Source organism: Gorilla gorilla, chromosome 20, assembly GCF_029281585.2.
Source record: "Gorilla gorilla gorilla isolate KB3781 chromosome 20, NHGRI_mGorGor1-v2.1_pri, whole genome shotgun sequence".
In the NCBI taxonomy this organism is placed as follows: Eukaryota; Metazoa; Chordata; class Mammalia; order Primates; family Hominidae; genus Gorilla; species Gorilla gorilla.
Window position 1 is genome coordinate 40,346,310 of NC_073244.2, and position 19,069 is coordinate 40,365,378.

A 19,069-nucleotide genomic window follows, 5' to 3' on the forward strand; every position below is an offset into this window, starting at 1 on the left:
TGGATATTGGATTTTGTCAAGTGATTTTTCTGTATCTGTTGAGATAAGCATATGATTTTCCTTTTTAGCCTGGTAAAAGTGAATCACACTGATTTATCATCAAGTCTCTCCTTGGTCATGATTTTTAAGTTCTGTTGGAACCAACTTGCTAAAATTTTGCTAAGAATTTTTGCATCTGTGTTTATGAGGAATCTCTGTAGTTTTCTTTTCTTATAGTGCGTTTTTCTGGTTTTGAGATTAGTGGTAATGCTGACCTCATAGAATGAATTAGGAAGTATTGCCTCATCTTTAATATTCTGGAAGAGTTTGGGTAGAATTGACATTATTTCTTTCTCAAATGACTCAAGCCACCTGGGCTTGGAATTTTCTTTGGAGGAAGATTTCTAACTCTAAATTTAATGTCATTAATAGATATAGGGCTATTTGGGTTATCTATCTTTTTTTTAATAAGCTTTAGTCATTTGTGTCTTTCAAAAACTTTGCCCACTTCATCTAAATTGTGGAGTGCTGAGTGTTTTTCCTGATTACCTGTGTATTACAAGGTCTCTCCATTCTGACTATTGGGAATATGACCCAGCCCAGCCCTTGTGATTTCCAGAAATTGTTCTACCTTTTTCTTTCCAGCGTTTTTTCACTGGCCTCAAGCAGCTTCCTCATATGCAGGCATTGATGGGTACTCAGCAGAAGACCTGAGTGGGACCAGCAGATCTCTGAGCACTCTCCACACCACACTGTCTCTGCAACTCAAAGAAACCACTAGACTCTGTCTGGACACCCAGGCACACCCCCATCCCTGTCCTGGAATCTCGCTCCAGACAGTGAGCTCAGGCAATCCAGGCCTCGTCCCATTTGTTTCCTTTCTCTCATGAGTCACTGCCTGATGCTGCCTTTTGATCAATGTCTAAAAACAGTTGTTTCAAATATTGTATCTGCTTTTTTAGTTGTTTATGATGGGCAGGTAAATCCAATGCCTGTTACCTTATCACAGCCAGAAGCAGAAGGCTACTCTGGACATTTTGAATTTGAGGTTCCTGCAGAATACCAAACTGCAGATATCTAGCAAACAGTTGTAAGTAATGAGAGAGGTTGCGACCAGAGATAAATTTTGGAAGCAAATGCGTAAAGCTGTTAGCTAAAACACAGCTGGAGGGAGCTTCTAGTAGAGGAATGATGGTATCTTAAAGACAAAACCCACTGGAGCAGGGTAGACACAAAGGAGAACATGATGTGGAAAAGCAGAAGAAAGCGAGAAATACATGAGAACTCACTGAAGAAGGAGGTCATGGAAACCAGGGCTTGGAGAGTTTCAAGAAGCTGAAAGTATCCACAGTGCCTAATGCCCCAGAGACTATGGGCACGATGTTGGGAAGGCAGGCTCCAGGCACGATGCCATCATGCTGTGAGTGCACCTGTACTGTTGCTTCGTGTGTGCTGGCCCCACTGGTTTTGCTAATGTGACAAACTGGTCCCCTCTGCCAGAGAAGATTGAGGTGGGGTGAGTGAATGAGATGGGAAGAATGGCACAGACCATACTTTCACAAAGCTTGGCTGAGAAGGGAGGGAGAGTAGTAGCTAGTAGTAGTACCAGAAGACCAGGGCAGGCAGTGGCAAAATTTCTTAGTTTCAAAGTCTTAAGCCTGTGAACAGTCTAAGGAAGAAAAGGGAATCGGCAGATAGAGCCTGGGACAGGGAAGGAAGAGAGTTGATGGGGCAAGATACCATGAGATGGGAAGGGGGAAGAGTTTTGCCCTGGGCGGGAGAAAAGAAAATGAGTGCCAAAGTAGAAAAGGTTTCAGGTGAGATAACAAGTCTGTGATCCAACTACCACTCTCCGTATTTACCAAGAGAGGTTGACAACACACAGGCAGGTCACATGCTAGCCTGAAGGCAGCCTAGCCACAGCCTCAGATTGGTTCCCACTAGCTCAAGCCTGCAATGCTGAGAACTGTTTTCATAGCTGGTGGCAGGAAGTCCCATAAATGCACTGAGGTCACAGGCATCTGTGCACAGTGCTCAAGACCAGAGTTTAGGGCTGCCTTGAGTCACCCAAGTGTTGTGACTCATACAAGACACTAAAGAAATCCATCTTCCATAGCATCTGTACCTGAAGCATTAGGTTCCACATAGCAGAGGGGGAAACATCTCGTTTCTTTTTCTTTTCTTTTTTTAACTTTTATTTTAGATTCAGGGTGTACACGTGCAGGTTTGGTACATGGGTATATTTTATGATGCTGAGGTTTAGGATGTGATTGATTCCATCACCCAGGTAATGAGCATAATACTCAATAGGTGGTTTTTCAGCCCTTGCCCCCCTCCTTCCCTGCTGTAGGAGTCCCCAGTGTCTATGTTTGCCATCGTTATGTCCATGAGTCCCCAGTATTTAGCTCCCACTCATCAGTGAAAACTTGAAGTATTTTGTTTCCTGTTTCTGAGAAAATTCACTTAGGATAATGGCCTCCAGCTGCATCCAGCTGGAGAGGACCTAATTTTGTTCTTTTTCATGGCTGCATAGTATTCCATGGTGTATATGTATCATAGTTTTCTTTATCCAGTACACTGTTGGTGGGCACCTGGGTTGATTCCATGTCTTTGCTATTGTGAATAGTGCTGCAGTGAACATACGAGTGTATGTGTCTTTTTGGTAGAATGATTTATATTCCTTTGGGTAGATACCCAGTAATGGGATTGCTGGGTTGAATGGTAGTTCTGTTTTAAGTTCTTTGAGAAATCTCCAAACTGCTTTCCACAGTGCCTGAACTAATTTACATTCCCACCAACAGTGTATAAGCAATCAGTTTTCTCTACAGCATCATCAACATCTGTTATTTTTTGACTTTTTAGTAGTGGCCATTCTGACTGGTGTGAAATGGTATCTCATTGTGAGAACCACATGATTTCTACAAAGTATATCTACTAAATCTCTCACGGTTGACAGAACTTGGCAATCTAAACTGCTTTAAGCCAAAGGGGGATTTATAGGGCTGGATTCAGCTGCAGCTGTATCTGGAACTCAGAAATGCCAAGTCCTGGCCTCTCCCTCCATCTCTCAGGTCTGCCTGATGCACAGGTGGCTATATAGTGGCACGTCCCCCAGCTTTACAACAGTTTCAGAGTTGGCTAGGCATGGTGGCTCACATCTGTAATCCCAGCACTTTGGGAGGCTGAGGTGGAAGGATTGCTTGAGGCCAGGAGTTCAAGACCAGTCTGGACAACACAGCAAGTCCCCATCTCTACTAAAAATAAAGAGGTTAGCCAGGTGTGGTGGCGCCCACCTGTGGTCCTAGCTACTTGAGAGTCTGAGGTGGGAGGATCATTTTGGCCCAGGAGATTAAGGCTGCAGTGAGCCATTGATTGTACCACCACACTCCAACGTGGGTGATAGAGTGAGACCCATCTCTAGAAAAGAAAAGCTCCAGAGTTGATCCATCCTGGTTCTGTGTACCAGGGGGTACAAGGTACAGGTACAGATGCCCTGCACGGATCATCCTGAACCAATCACCAGGGTGAGAGAGACTGAGTGTGCTGACTTGGTGAGCCCAGGATGGAATAAGCCTCACCGAATGCATCTGGGCTGAGAGTGGGATGGGGCAGATCCTCCCGCAAAAATCAGACAAGCTATTATTGGAGAGGAAGCAGATGCCAGGAGGCCAAACTGATGTCCCTTGCAAGAAATCTGCAGGGGCCCACCCCAAGGCAACAGCTGTGGGAGGACTGCCCCAGGATTGGAGCATACAGACCCAAGGAAACTTGGCCCAAATGTGCTTTTGTCTTGGAATTTCATCTTCACAGGGTATCTGTGTGAAGGAGAGACATGGCGAGGCTCAAGCTTGGAAGATGTACATGTCATTCTGGAAACACTTGTGCATCATTATATTAGTCTGTTCTAACGCTGCTGTAAAGAACTGCCTGAGACTGGGTAATTTATAAAGGAAAGAGGTTTAATTGACTCACAGTTCCACATGGCTGGGGAGGCCTCAGGAAACTTACAATCGTGGTGGAAGGGGAAGCAAACATGTCCTTCTTCACATGGCAGCAGGAGAGAGAAGAATAAGAGCTGAGTGAAGGGGGAAGCCCGTTATAAAATCATCAGACCTTGTGAGAACTCACTCAGTATCACAAGAATAGCATGGGGGAAACCGGCCCCTTGATTAAATTACCTCCCACCGAGTCCCTCCCACAACATGTGGGGATTATGGGAACTACAACTCAAGATGAGATTTGGGTGGGGACACAGCCAAACCATATCAATCATGTATGCTGAGAAAAACCATTTTCATTAGCTTCCCCTCGACCTTCCATGTTGCTGCAAATGAACCCACAGTTCCATCTCGAAAATTCAACTGGAACTATTCCCTTTGTTAAATAAACTTCATTTAAGGGCTGACTGCCTTGGGCCCTGGGAGAAAATGCATCTTTGCTTTTGCTGAGACCAATCTAGGTCAGCAAAGCAAAAGCTTTGTATTTTTTAGAGACATGAACTGCAGCTTAGATGAAGGCCAGGGGAAGCATCCACTCTGAAGGTGCAAAGTGGAGAACCGCAAGTAGTCACAGTGGGAGCAGGCTCCAGAGGCCTCCTGCCGCCTCCCTTGCCCCTCAGCCAGGAAAGCCCTTTGAAACAGAGCATCCTGCTTTTGCAAGCCGCACCAGCAATATCTTCAGGGCAGTCTCAGAGCGCTCCCTGCTGCCTGGGGCCTGAAGCAGTGCTTTCCAAAGTAGTTTTTGCAGAGGCTGCTAGTTTGTTCAGGAGGGAGAACAGACATGGGGGAACTGAGGTCTCTGTTCTCCACCCCTGTATCCTTTTGCTAGCAGGAGACAGCCATGCAGTAGCCACCTCCAAAACGGTCCCCAGTGACCCCTGCCTCTTGGTATTGTGGTCCTCTCTCACAAGGAGTAGGACTGGCTCATGCAACAATAGAACATTGCAGAAATGGTGGTGTCTTTGGAGAGCCGTTCATGAAAAACACTGCAGCTCCTGCCTTGCTAGCTCTTGGATCATCCACTCTAGAGAAGCCAGCTGAAGATATACTCAAAACCATCCTCAAATCATGGCAAGGAACTTAGGACCCCTACCCACATCCCTGTGTAGGGGCCATCCTGGGACCAGATGCTGCACCCACAGCCAAGCCTACAGATGAACAAACCTCTGGCTGACATGTGGACTGCAAGTTGGAAAACCCTGAGGCAGGACTACTCAGTTAAGCCATTCCCAAGTTCCTGACCTGCAGAAACTGAGATAGGAAATGTCCTTTTAAGCCACTACATTTTAGGGTAATTGGTTGTGCAGTAATAAATGGTAACACTCCACTTCCAGATGCAGGCGAACAAGTCTTGTCTCCTTGTTAACCCCTGGTACTTGAAAGACTTGCTCTCACTCAGTGCCCTGATCTCACCCTGCTGGGCTGAAGCTTCCTGAAGGCAGGGACCAGGTTGTAATTAATCATTCTTCCTATGTCTATGTCCCTAATATCCCCACACACTGTAAATGCTGCATGAACACTTACCAGATTCACTTGAATTTCTGTCTTTCTGGATGAGAGAAATCCTGGGAGCACAGCTGTGCTTCCTTCTCCCAGAAATTTCCTTCCTCAACTCAAGATGAGAAATACAGCTTTTTAATTAACAGAAACCATCTCAACCCAGATCTCAAGTCATTTGATGTGATTCGGGGACTGCTTCTTGCAGAGACAACAGTTACTTGCAAAAAAAGCCCACAAGTCAATGCAATTGATTTCAGGAAATTGGGTCCAGCAAGCAGCCTCCACATCCAGGAGGGACCTCACTGCAGCACGGATGGGCGGCACGTGTCTGCTCAGCCAGCTCACTGTCCCTGCTGAGCCACAGGCTTCCAGCCACCTGCTGATCAGCAAGGACTTCACATGTGTCCTCTACCTGCCTGCCACTCTGCCGAGGTGTCCAACACAGAGCCCCAGTCCCCAAGAGGCTTTCATTCAGCTAAGCAAGATGTTCATGCAGAAAGATCAGCTACACTCAAATCTGAATTCACCCAGGATTGGTTAGCGTGTCATTGACTAAATGGTCTTGGAGAACTGAGAAAGGGATCTTTGTTCAGGGAAAATATACCACAACCTCGCCTCAGGGCACAGGAACCTCAAGGAGTTCATGGTCTAACGGGGAGAGCTTTCCACAGAGGGAATTTCAAAGGGTGTGCAGGGAGTGGCTGGAAAGGAAGAAAGGATAATCCAAGTTGTTGAGTCTTCATAAACAAACAGCCCAGAGAGACAGGGGTGACAAGGAGTCTGTCATGACCCAGCATGAAGTGTAAGATGGAGTGACGAGACATAAGTTTGGGGCACAAGCCATGGGGATGTTGGTAGATAATTCATAAGTGTCTCACATTTCTGCATATCTCATGAGCAGAGGCACTGTTGGCCCTTGTGGTAGACTATCTTTTCAAGGCTATTTATACAGTGAACAGCTTTGGAAGATAGAGACAGATTTGCAAAGGGCAGGCACACTGACAGCCCACTATTTAAAAAGTAAGGGACACTAAGAGTTCCTTGCCTGGAACGAAACCCCTACATGGGCAGTTTCCCTCAACCCTCTGCATTGCCCTGGGGAATTGGAACTCAGAGACTCAGTACACAAAAATGCTGGTACTCTACTGCTTTTGCTGTGAGAATAAAGCCCTTTGTTTCTGACCCAGGAGCCTTGTGTCTTCCGTCAGCATCCATGAAACTGTGGCAGACTCACCTGTCAGCAAGAAGGGTATAATCACAGATCTGTCTCAGTTCCTGATAGGAGAACCCTGAATTCCAGGTTTTATCCTGCTGGTCCTTGAGTGGAGAAATTACATTTGCCTTTAGCTGTAGAAGGGTGTCATTGGCGCCTGTAATCCCAGCCTTTGGGAGGCTGAGGCAGGAGGCTCACTTGAGGGCAGGAGTTCAGGTGAAACCCTATATCTACTAAAAATACAAAAATTAGCCAGGCGTGGTGGCAGGTGCCTATAATCCCAGCTACTCATGAGGCTAAGGCAGGAGAATTGCTTTAACCCAGGAGGAGGAGGTTACATTGAGCTGAGATCACACCATTGTACTCCAGCCTGGGCGACAGAGTGAGAGTCCATTGGAGGGACATTTGTTGGATTTTTTCTTTTTTTCAAAATGTGCAGAAATCTGTTAAGGATAAAGTTAAATTCCTCTGACCTTCTTTTCTGAGCAGGAATTGAGTGAGGAGTCTACTGGCTAGAAAGAGGAGAAACCTGGTGTGCCTAAGAGAAACTAGAGAAGGAGAGCCCGAGACTCAGGGCCCAGGGCCACTGCCTGGAGAGCTTGGCCAAACTTGCCTCTCAGCTATAGCTGACAGCCTCCTAGCCTAGATCATCACCTTCCTCTGCGGACATGGGGGTCTGAACCTCCCTAGAAAATGTCTTAGGAAGCTCAGGAGGCCACAATAAAATACCACGGACGGGGGCTTAAGCAACAGAAGTTTATTTTCTCACAGTCCTGGAGGCTGGAAGTTCAAGATCAGGGAGCCGGTGGCCATTGTGTCCTCCACGGCAGAGAGAGCAAGCACACACTCTGCTGTCTCTTTTTTTTTTTTTTTTTTTTTTTTGAGATGGAGCCTCACTCTGTTGCCCAGGCTAGAGTACAGTGGCACGATCTTGGCTCACTGCAGCCTCTGCCTCCTGGGTTCAAGTGATTCTCCTGCCTCAGACTCCTACATAGCTGGGACTACAGGTGCCCGCCACCATGCCCAACTAATTTTTGTATTTTTAATAGAGACAGGGTTTCACCATGTTGGCCAGGCTGATCTCGAACTCCTGACCTCAAGTGATCCGCATGCCTCAGCCTCCCGAAGTGCTGGGATTACAGGCATGAGCCATCACACTGGCCCTGCTGTCTCTTCTTAAAAGGACACTACTCTCATCGTGAGGGTCCCACCCTCATGGCCTCATCTCAACCTAATCATCTCCCAAAGACCCCATTTCCAAACACCACCACATTAAGGACTAGGGCTTCAACATAGGAATTTGGGGAAGGGGCACAATTCAGCCCATGGCGGGCTGTCCTGATGCCTAAAAGCTCCCAGGACACTCACACCTACTGACTTATCCCACAGCCCCAAGGGACCCCTTACGTCCTCAAGCCAAGGGGAACCTTCAGCACCGGCAGGCTCAGCCTCCTGCCACTGGGTGGGGAATGGCAGCATTATTGAGAGTGCATGAAAAATCGCAAGGAGGCAGAAACCCGCCTCACCTCTTCCCTCAAGCACCCAGTGCACCCTGAGGGTCAAATTGGTGACATCATCTGAACACATTCCCTTTTGAGCTCATCTAAACCTAATGTCTTACCTTTTTGGTCCCACTACAAATAACACCTGGTTATTACAACAATAATTTCTGCTGGAAAATCCCCTACCCTGTTGCAGTCAAACGGGCAATTGGAAAATGAAAATATTAGGGTGCCCTAGACCCAGGAGTCATAAGATATTCTTCCAAGACAATCAACATCAGACAAATGTGGTAAAGAGGTGAGTTGTCACGGGTACGGGATCTCCCCAACTTAGTGTCTGATAATCTAGAAGTTTCAGCAAAAACCTGCTCCTAGAAAAGCTGCCAGAGCAATGGCCAGGCTGGACTAGAGTCCGTGATTCCAGCTGGACCCACTGTCTGTGGCGGCCACTCCTCGTCTGAAGGGCATTGTCTCAGGTCAACGCGGCAAACTCCACAGCAGAGGCGCTGACACCTGAGAATCCTACAGCCCAGCGAGTGAGGCTGTTCTGATCCACTCTTCCTGGCCAGCTGTCAAAACACTCTGCACCTGCTCTCAGACCATAACAAGTATTACTCATGAAGGTGACAGTTCCTCAGGCCCACAGTAATAAACACACACACACACACACACACACACACACGCATTTAAAAAAATGCAATAGGTCAACAACACTCAATCTAAAACCCTAGGGGCTGGGCCCGGTAGCTCACGCCTCTAATCCCAGCACTTTGGGAGGCTGAGGTGAGTGGATCACTTGAGGTCATGAGTTCAAGACTAGCCTGGCCAACATGGCTAAACCCCACCTCTACTAAAAATATAAAATTAGCCAGACATGGTGGTTCATGCCTGTAGTCCCAGCTACCTAGGAGGCTAAGGCATGAGAATTGCTTGAACCCAGGAGGGGGAGGCTGCAGTGAGCCGAGATCACACCACTGCACACCAGACTGGATAACAAAGCAAGACTCCATCTCAAAAGTAAATAAATAAGTAAATAAATACATACAAATAAAAAATAAAACCCTGGAAGCCTTTGCCGTTGGATTATTTCTGACTCTCTCTATATTTGATGTAGTCAATTTCCATCTTTCAATTTAAAGTTTTCTCACAGTGGTGATAAAACATTGGGTTTGGGAAAGAAAATGCCTGCTGCAGGGGAAGAAGGAGGAGGCTGTTCTCTGGAGCACAAGGAGCCGAGGCTGCTCAAAGTTCTGCTGTGTCATTTTTCCTCCTCATTGCTGCCCAGTGAGCATCAAGCATCACTGGTATTAGGGGATAGGAACGGCTTTTAAACCTCTGTCTTCAGGGCCCGTCTGCCAGGTGCAGTTTCCAGCTTCATGTGTTGAGTAGGTTGGTCAAATCAAATCTCCTGGACCCCCTCCGAGGATGTGGTTGCCCTGGGCCCCACACAGTGATACATCACACAGCTTCATCCCTTCCAATTAGCGCCCGGTACGCGAATTGCTGTACTGAGAATTAACATCATTGATCTTCATCCAAGAATATGGCCAACAAGGCATAATTTTTTTCTGATCAATGTTGCTGATCAATGACCTAATATAAAAAAAGGAAAAAAGGAAGGGCCTCCCTGGGCATCAGGGTGGATTGATGTGCCTCTATGCATGCAGTTCCCATAGACCTCAGGGCCTGTTCTCTGCTGGGGATTCACATTAATAACAGACAGTCTTTCAAGCACAATGAGAAACTTGTGCTCCATGCTTCCAAGGAAATCCCATGTTTCTCCAAGAGAGAGGGGAAATCAGGCACCTCCTATGGCAACCAGCCTCGGGGCAGACAGAACTCAGTGCCTGCCACAGCTAGGTAAGGCCCGGTGGCCCACTTTATAGAAGTGGCAGGAACCAGTGGGCTCCCCACATCCACCCCCTCTAGGCCACTGTCTTTGTGCCACAGTTTATTGGGATCCTTTGTGGGAGGTGGACCAGGGAATAATAAGGAAAGAAAACAATTTACTTCTCCCCAGTTATATCCAACCGAGGTAAGTCAAGCTCTCTGGGAGTCTGTCCACGGCAGAGGAAATTCTAGCTCCAGGTTTCCATTGTGAAGGCAAAAGGGTGAAATTATCCACGTGTTACCAGTCTCAAGTCTCCCTGCTTTTTATCTCCTCCCAGGGCTCCTACTGCCCCCACCCCCTGCCCCCAGCACAACTCCATTAGTCATGCCTCAGCTGCCCAGCAAGAGGCTCACCTTGTCACACTGCAGGGTTTATTTATTACCCACGCTGGGGGTATTTGCATTTCAAAATAAAACCCTGCAGAAAGCAGTGCTCCATCTAAAGGATGACTCTCCATTGTTTGAATGTCAAGCACTGCGGTTCACTGGAGCAGGGGCTCCCAGCTTGGTACACCGTTGGGGTTGGGGGACCAGCATTTATGATACCCTGGAATGACACTGCTTAGGAAGCCACCTTTTTGGTGCCTTTCGGTTGATTTCAGGCAGTCATTCATGCACTCTTTCTCGAACACTGTCTGTGCATCTGCCCGGCACCCACACTACGGATGCACGATGGTGACAGGCAGCACTGTGACAACAGCATGGCAGAGTTTACCATTCCTGCCGTCCCCTCTGCTTTTGGCCTCTCCTCCACAATTACTTGCTTTTCCTTGATAAGGAGGAGGGAAAATTGCAATCTAGTCTCCTAACCCAGATGTCACCAACAAATATCACCAGATAGTCACTAACCTCAAAAAATAAGGCTTAATTGGTGGCAATTTTGCTAAGTAACTTCAGTTCCTTTTGTCTCAGTTTCTACCTTTATATGGAAAAGGACACTTGTCACATGAAATTCATGAGCTCATGTCTATACCTCACTGCCCAGTGTTGTATTATTTACTCTGCGGTATGAGTGTCTCTTTCCATTGTAATAACAAGGTCACTGGGCAGAAAATCACTTCATAGAAAAAGGGGTAAAGGACACCTCCAAAAGAAAAAAAAAAAGGAGTGGAAATCAATCCCTCACCTTCCTCAAAGCAGCCCTGTCTCATAACAGCCACAATCTAGCCGTGAATCCTGCCATCTGGAAGCACCCCCTCCTCTCCTTCTGCCTCGCTGACACACCATCAATTTCCAAATGTCATCGACAATCCCGCCTCTTCCCCAGGGTCTCGTAATTTCTCTCTCCTTTTGCCCTCTATCTTATTTAAACCACTTGACTCTGTCCTGTCTATTCTGGAGGTGTTGATCAAAAACCAGTTACATTGTTTATAGAGAAATGCCCTCAGCTTCTGGATGTCTGCAGTTTCTAGTCATAATGGCTGTGATTCTTTGAAGTGGCCAGTAAACCAGATTTTTGACAGGTGTGGAGGGAAATAATTCCCAGACTGAGGAAAGAAGCCGCAAGCCATTGTCTCATTCCTTGTGTTAGAATGCCATCAAGTGACAGACCAGAGAACACCGCTGCAAACCTTGGGCACCTTTTATGTCTAATATTCCAAGACCTCCCTGGGGGAGAAAATATGTAAACCAATAAATATAAATGCCAAAATAACCCATCATGGTCCAAATGGCCAAATTAGTATTAAAGGCAGTTCTTGTCCAGGTGTCAAGAAGCCTTATTTGTTTATTTATTTATTTATTTATTTATTTAGATCAAGTCTCACTCTGTTGCCCAGGCTGGAGTACAGTGGCACGATCTCAGCTCACTGCAACTTCTGCCTCCCAGGGTCAAGCAATTCTCATGCCTCAGTCTCCCAAGTAGCTGGAATAACAGGCGAGCACTACCACACCCGGCTAATTTTTGTATTTCTAGTAGAAACGGGGTTTCACCATATTGGCCAGGCTGGTCTCGAACTCCTGACCTCAAGTGATCTGCCCGCCTCGGCCTCCAAAGTGCTGGGATTACAGGCGTGAGCCACTGCACCCGCTCAGAGTTCCTTACATTCTTGAATAGAATATAAGATGGTAGAAACCTAACAATCTGATAATTATAACCCAATTTTCAGTGTTGCAATGCTGGGTCATGTTTTATTATTTGGTTCCCGAAGGGAAGAAGCCAGGGGCAACCCTCAAAGCCACCAGGGCTCCAAAAGGAAAGGCCAACGGGGGCCGCCAGGTGTGGTGCTAAAGCTGTATCCTCCATCCAGAGGCTCACGGCTTCTGGGGATCCTCAAGAAGCCTAAAGACCCAAGAGAAACAGGGGAACTTCCTCAAGCTCACAAAGAAAGCAGCTGCACCCCAGCCCCGGCCCCTGCTGCTCCGCAGATAAGTGCCAGGTATGAAATGAGGGCCGGTGCTCGGAATTGTGCATTGACAGGCAGGGTTGAAGCCTCAGGAATGAGGTAATGGTGAATGCCTGCACACACAGATTTAACATTTTTCATTTTTTTTCCCCTCTTAGAGACAAGGCTCACTCTGTCATCCAGGCTAGAGTGCAGTGGCTTAATCACAGCTCAATGCAGCCTCGAACTCCTGGGCTCAAGCGACCCTCCCGTCTCAGCCTTCTGAGTGGCTGGGACCACAGGACTAGTGATAGCATGGAGAAGATGGAAATGACACTGTGTCCAGACCAGAAAGGGGACATTCTACAAGCTGACAATCTCCATGTCCCAGCACTTCAGACAGCTGAAGCCCCTGAAGCCTCAGACAGCTGAGGGCTCCTGGCAGCGAAGCAGCCTTCAGGCCCCAGAGCACCCAGAGAGCTTCTCCCAGGGTCCCTCTCTCTCTAGCACCAGTGGTACCTGGGCTGCAGGGAGGTTGGTAGGGGTCCCCAGGGATTCCTTCATGTGATAAGCTAGACACGGGGCCCCAAAGAGGCTTCAGGGCTTCAGGAAGATAAATATTTATCAGATGATTACAAAGGAAGAGTGTGGCTGGGCAAGGTGGCTCACGCCTATAATCCCAACACTTTGGGAGGCCCAGGCAGGCAGGTCACTTGAGGTCAAGAGTTTGAGACCAGCCGGGACAACACAGTGAAGCCCTATCTCTACTAAAAGTACAAAAATTAGCACAGTGTGATGGCGCATGCCTGTAGTCCCAGCTATTCAGGAGGCTGAGGCAGAAGAATCGCTAGATCCCAGGAGGCAGAGGTTGCAGTGAGCTGAGATGGCATCACTGCACTCCAGGCTGGGTGATGGAGCAAGACTCTGTCTCAAAAAAAAAAAAAAAAAAAAAAGCCAAAAAAAAAAAAAAAACGAAAAAAACATAGGAAGAGGGTATATGGTCTGGGGAAGTATTCTCAGTAGTTATAAAAGTGTTAAGTCTGCCTGGGTGCAGTGGCTGATGCCTGTAATTCCAGCACTTTGGGAGGCCAAGGTGGGAGGATTGCTTGAGGCCAGGAGTTCAAGACCAGCCTGGACAACATAGTGAGACCCCCAATTTTACAAAAATGTTTTTAATTACCCAGGCGTGATGACATGCGCTTATGGTCCCAGCCACTCAGGAGGCTGAGGTGGGAGGATTGCTTGAGCCCAGGAGTTCGAGGCTGTTGTAAGCTATGCTCAAGCCACTGCACTGTAGCCTAGGAAACAGAACAAGACCCTGTCTCTAAGGAAAAAAAAATTGTTAAATCGGAACATGCAGGTATTTGCCATCACAGGGAACATTGAAAGTATTTTTTAGCTTTGAATTTCCATGCCTCTGCTGAAAATTCCTCATCTGCTCACCTGTTTGACCCATCTTTCCCTCTAAGTTTGTTAATCTATTTATAATAGTATTTTAAAGGCCTCGTCTTCCAGTTCAGCATCTGGGTCACCTACGCTTCTGCTCTAGTGACTTTCTTTCCTTGATTGTGGGTCACAGTGTCCTGTTTCTGTGGGTGTCATATACACTGTTTTTTACATTTCAAGCTGGATGTTGTATATTAAAGAACAGCAGAGACTGGAGAAGACCAAAGGGTCTTTCCATCTCCCAGAAAGGGCACCCCTTTTCCTTTCAGGAAGCTTTGCTGAGGGGTTGACCTCTGCACGGAATCAGGTTTAAATAACTCCAGATCCCCTCTGGCTTCAAATCATTTTCGTTTTTTGAGACAGGGTCACACTCTGTTGCCCAGGCTGGAGTGCAGTTGCAATCATAGCTCACTGTAGCCTTGACCTTGACCTCCTGGGCTCAAGCAGTACTCCCACCTCAGCCTCCAGAGCAACTGGGACTACAAGTGTGTGCCACCATGCCTGGCTAATTTTTTATTTTGTTAATTTTTTTGTAGAGATGGAGTCCCACATGTTGCCCAGGCTGGTCTCAAACTCCTGGCCTCAAGTGACCCTCCCACCTCAGCCTCCAGAAGTGCTGGGATTACAAACGCGAGCCACTGCTCCCAGCCTGGCTTCAAGTATCTTGAAGGGGAGGTGTGTCCCCTGCCTGCAGCATGGCTTTGGGATTCAGGCACCACAAAGCCAGATCTCTGTGCTTCCCTGCTGTGCCCCAATTCCAGTTTGGGTGATTTTACATCAGGTCCTTTCTCTCTCTTACTTTCCCATACTTTGACCTAAACAGACTCATACAAATATAAACACACAGCCCCTCGGTCTGGAGTCAATGGCTGCTTTCCCAGAGTTAAGCACAGGTCAAAATAGGCGGCGGGAGGTGCTAGCTACATGCACACACTCCCATGCAGCCTGCAGTGACTTTCTGCAAACCCTTCAAGTGTCTCAGCAAACCTGAGAAATGCAGTGAAGAAGCTCTCTTAGGACCCAGAGAGCCCTACGTTTATCCAGACACTCCATTAGCCGAAACTACGCTTTCCTCAGTGCAATCAGCTCACAGAGTAACACCGGGCCAGGGAGCTGGAAGAAATCTATAGTTGCATTTTATACATTTGGGATCAAGCTAGCCTTAAAGAGTGACTTTTGGAGGCTGAAAGACTAGAAAACTTGGATTTCAGAGACGATATGTGACCAGACACACGAAGTTTTAAGAGTCCCCGCTGTCAGAATTCCAAATGGTTAGTCTTAAACTGACATAGGGCGCAGCGCTGCCTCTTTACAAAGAGCTGATACGCTGTCTTCCAGCAATCACCAGTTCTTTGATTCTTGTAGACAAAGTGCCTATTACCCAGCAGGAGAGGGTTTGACCAGCAGAAGTGTCCAGTGTTAGCACTGGCACCTTACCGCCTATCTCTGTGGCACTATTAGGCCTGAGGAATGATTGAGGGCTGATGTCGCTGTGCCCAGGCTCTCCACCACCACCCTCACCAGCCCTCCTCGTCAATACACAACGTCTGGATCAAGGGCATAGCAGAGCCAGGGGAGCATGTAATCTTGAGCCTCAGGGACTATTCTGTCCTAGTGAGGACACAGATAATGATGGCTACCATCTCTCAAGCTGTATTACCTGTGCCAGGCCCTGTTTAAACATGCATCGTCTTGCTGAGTACTCCAGGCCACCCTGGGAAGAAGGTGCTGTTAGCAACCCACGTTATAGACAAGGCCTTCCTGTAGAAAAAACATACAGGCCTCATCCCTCTCAAACGTACCTGATATAGACACCCAAAAAGCAAGAAAAATACTGTGTATATTTATATACACACACAAATACACACAAACAGATGTGCATATATGTACATATATATACTGACTTCATTGACTTGGTGGATTAAAATTTTCACTGACAATAAAGGCTTCCATGTTCTTATTGCAGGTTTGCTGGTATTCAGGATCATGACCTTTGAGCGGTAAAAAAAACCTACTAGAGGCCAGGTACGGTGGCTCAGGCCTGTAATCCCAGAACTTTGGGAGGCCGAGGCGGGTGGATCATTTGAGGTCAGGAGTTCGAGACCAGCCTAGCCAACATGGTGAAACCCTGTCTCTACTAACAGCAAAATTATAGCCGGGCGTGGTGGCAAGCACCTGTAACCCCAGCTACTCAGGAGGCTGAAGCAGAAGAATCCCTTGAACCTGGGAAGCAGAGGCTGCAATGAGCCAAGATCGCACCACTGCACTCCAGCCTCGGCAACAGAGCAAGACTCCATCTCAAAAAAAAAAAAACAAAAAAAAAAGATATTAGAAATAATGTTTTTCTTTAATCCGAAAGTGGAGGAGAGGGGATACACGAAAAAATACTTCTCCACTATATTGTCAGAGGCTATTAGATAAATGGTTTCTGTAAATTTAGTTGTGTTTATTTACAGAAGTCCTAATTTTCATGGATACCCACTTAGTTAATAGTTGAGGCTTAATCTTTTTGAGCTTACATATGAGATTTTTCTTGAATACTCAGAATAGCAGCCTGAATGTCTCAGAGCAACAATCAAAAGAAACCTGTACAAATACAACAAAGTGTGAATTGTAGAATCAAAGAGCATAGGGTGTTCACTGTTTAAATGTTTCCATTTTTCTGTATATTTGAAGTTTTTCATAATAAATTGCTGGAGGTGGGAGGGGAGTCACCTGCAATGATTCCATCAAACATTGACTTCTCGTGGAACTTTCACAAAGCCACTATTGGGAAAACACATGTGTATCCATGTTTGAAAGTTTATCATTTATAGCTATAAAAAAGAAAAAAATTAAAGTCTTTTCACCAAATGCAATTTAGAAAAGAGAAACAAAAGGAAAAATCTCCCATAACTTCACTTACCCGGTTATACAATCTTTTAGTATATTCATGTAACTATTGTGTATATATTTGGCTTTATTAGTTTGTAAGCTTTTTTAAAATTGTATGTAATTTGTTTAATGGCTGCATGGTATTCCATCATGTTATAGAAATGTGTTAGCAGTGGCAGAGAACCGAGTTACCCCAAGTAACTGGAGACTAATCTGTACGCGTTCGCAGCAACTTCAATCTTTGCCTTGTCAAAAGAAAGAATTTGACTGAGGGGCATAAAGCAGAAAAAGAGACCAAGGCAAGTTTCAGAGCAGGAGTGGAAGTTTATTAAAAAGCTTTAGGCTGGGCATGACGGCTCACACCTGTAATCCCAGCACTTTGGGAGGCCGAGGCGGGGGGATCACGAGGTCAGGAATTCGAGACCAGCCTGACCAACATGGTGAAACCCCATCTCTACTAAAAATACAAAAATTAGCTGGGTATGGTGGCGCGTGTCTGTAATCCCAGCTACTTGGGAGGCTGAGGCAGGAGAATCGCTTGAACCTGGGAGGTGGATGTTGCAGTGAGCCAAGATCGTGCCACTGCACTCCAGCCTGGGAGATAGAGCAAGACTCCGTCTCGAAAAAAAAAAAAAAAAAGAAAAGCTGTAGAACAGTAAGGAAAGGAAAGAAAAGGAAAGTATTATACAACTTGGAAGGACAAGCAGGCAACCTGAGAAACCAAGAGCGCAGCCTGACCCCTTGACTTGGGGTTTTACACGTTGGCCTACTTCCAGGATCTACTTCCAGGATCTTACATTACTTCTCCCCACTCCTGAGATCTTACAGGAAGCTGCTGATCAGTTTCAGGTGTTTTCTATCTGTTAGGAGCCTGCCTGTTCCCTAGCGCCAGCTGTGGCCAATTACTTTAGAGAAACAGTTAACCACCTGACCATCACCTGATGGTGGCCCAACACCCCTGGTGTGTGTAGCGGGGAGCCTTCTCCTGCCCTGCTCATACCTGACTACCTACCTACTGTAACAAATGTACCATACCTAGGAACACTTTATAAAAACAGATTACTGGGACCCACCTTATAAAAACAGATTATTGAGACCCACTTGATAAAAACGAATCTCCAGGTATGATACCAAGAAATCTGAAATGAAAGCTTACCCTGTGATTGTGATCCTGTATTTGATCTGTGGATCAAGCAAATTGTGTGCTAACTAATCAGGTAAATTAATGCATTTAATAACGCATTAATTAGCATAACTAATTACCTAATGAGCACAGTTAATTTGCTTGATCCACCATGATCAAATATAGCACTGTTTTTAAGTTTTTGCTATTATAAACAACAATCACAAACATCCTCACAGGTATCTCTCTGCATACAGAAACAATTATTTTCTGAGAATAATCAAGTGGTTTGTTTGCTTTTTATTTAGTTTGTTTGTTTGTTTGCTTTTTAAAAAATATTTTAGGCTGGGCGCAGTGGCTCACCCCTGTAATCCCACCACTTTGGGAGGCCGAGGCAGGTGGATCATGAGATCAGGAGTTCGAGACCAACCTGACCAACATGGTAAAACCCTGTCTCTACTAAAAATACAAAAATTAGCTGGGCGTGGTGGTGTGTGCCTGCAATCCCAGCTACTCAGGAGGCTGAGGCAGGAGAATCACTTCAACCCAGGAGGCAGAGGTTGCAGTGAGCCGAGATCACACCATTGCACTCCAGCCTGGACAACATAGCAAGACTCCGTCTCAAAAAAAAAAAAATTTTAGTGATGAAGGAACTATGGAGTAATTGCAACTCAAGGATTACCCACCCCACCACCATCAGGGAATTAAAGGGGAGACTGGCAGTTATCCAGGGATCCCAGAAGGAGTCAACTGGGAGTTAAGAGTCCTAACAACCCTAGAAAAAAACTTTCAAAGACACAGGTCTTCTCATTAATCTCCATAATCACAGAGGTCTTGCCTAAAAGGGCCCCCCTTGAGTATACAGCTCTGAAACTGGCTAACATCTTCTGCTGTCTCATTTGATTTTAAAGTTCACATTTGTGAAGGGCTCTATTGTACAACATGGTGACTATAGTTAATAACAGTGAATTTCAGTTAATAACCTGAATTTCACTGAGAGTAGGTTTGAAGTGTTCTCATCACAAAATGAGTGTATTAGCATCGCTCATAGCTCATTTAGCCATTACACAATGTATACACATTTCAAACCATATTGTATACCATAAATACATACAATTCTTATTTGTTAATTTTAAAAATAATAAAAGTTCTCTATCAGTCCCATAAATTACAATTTTCAGGCAACTGCAAAGGCAGCGTGTTTTGGTTTAAATGTTGTC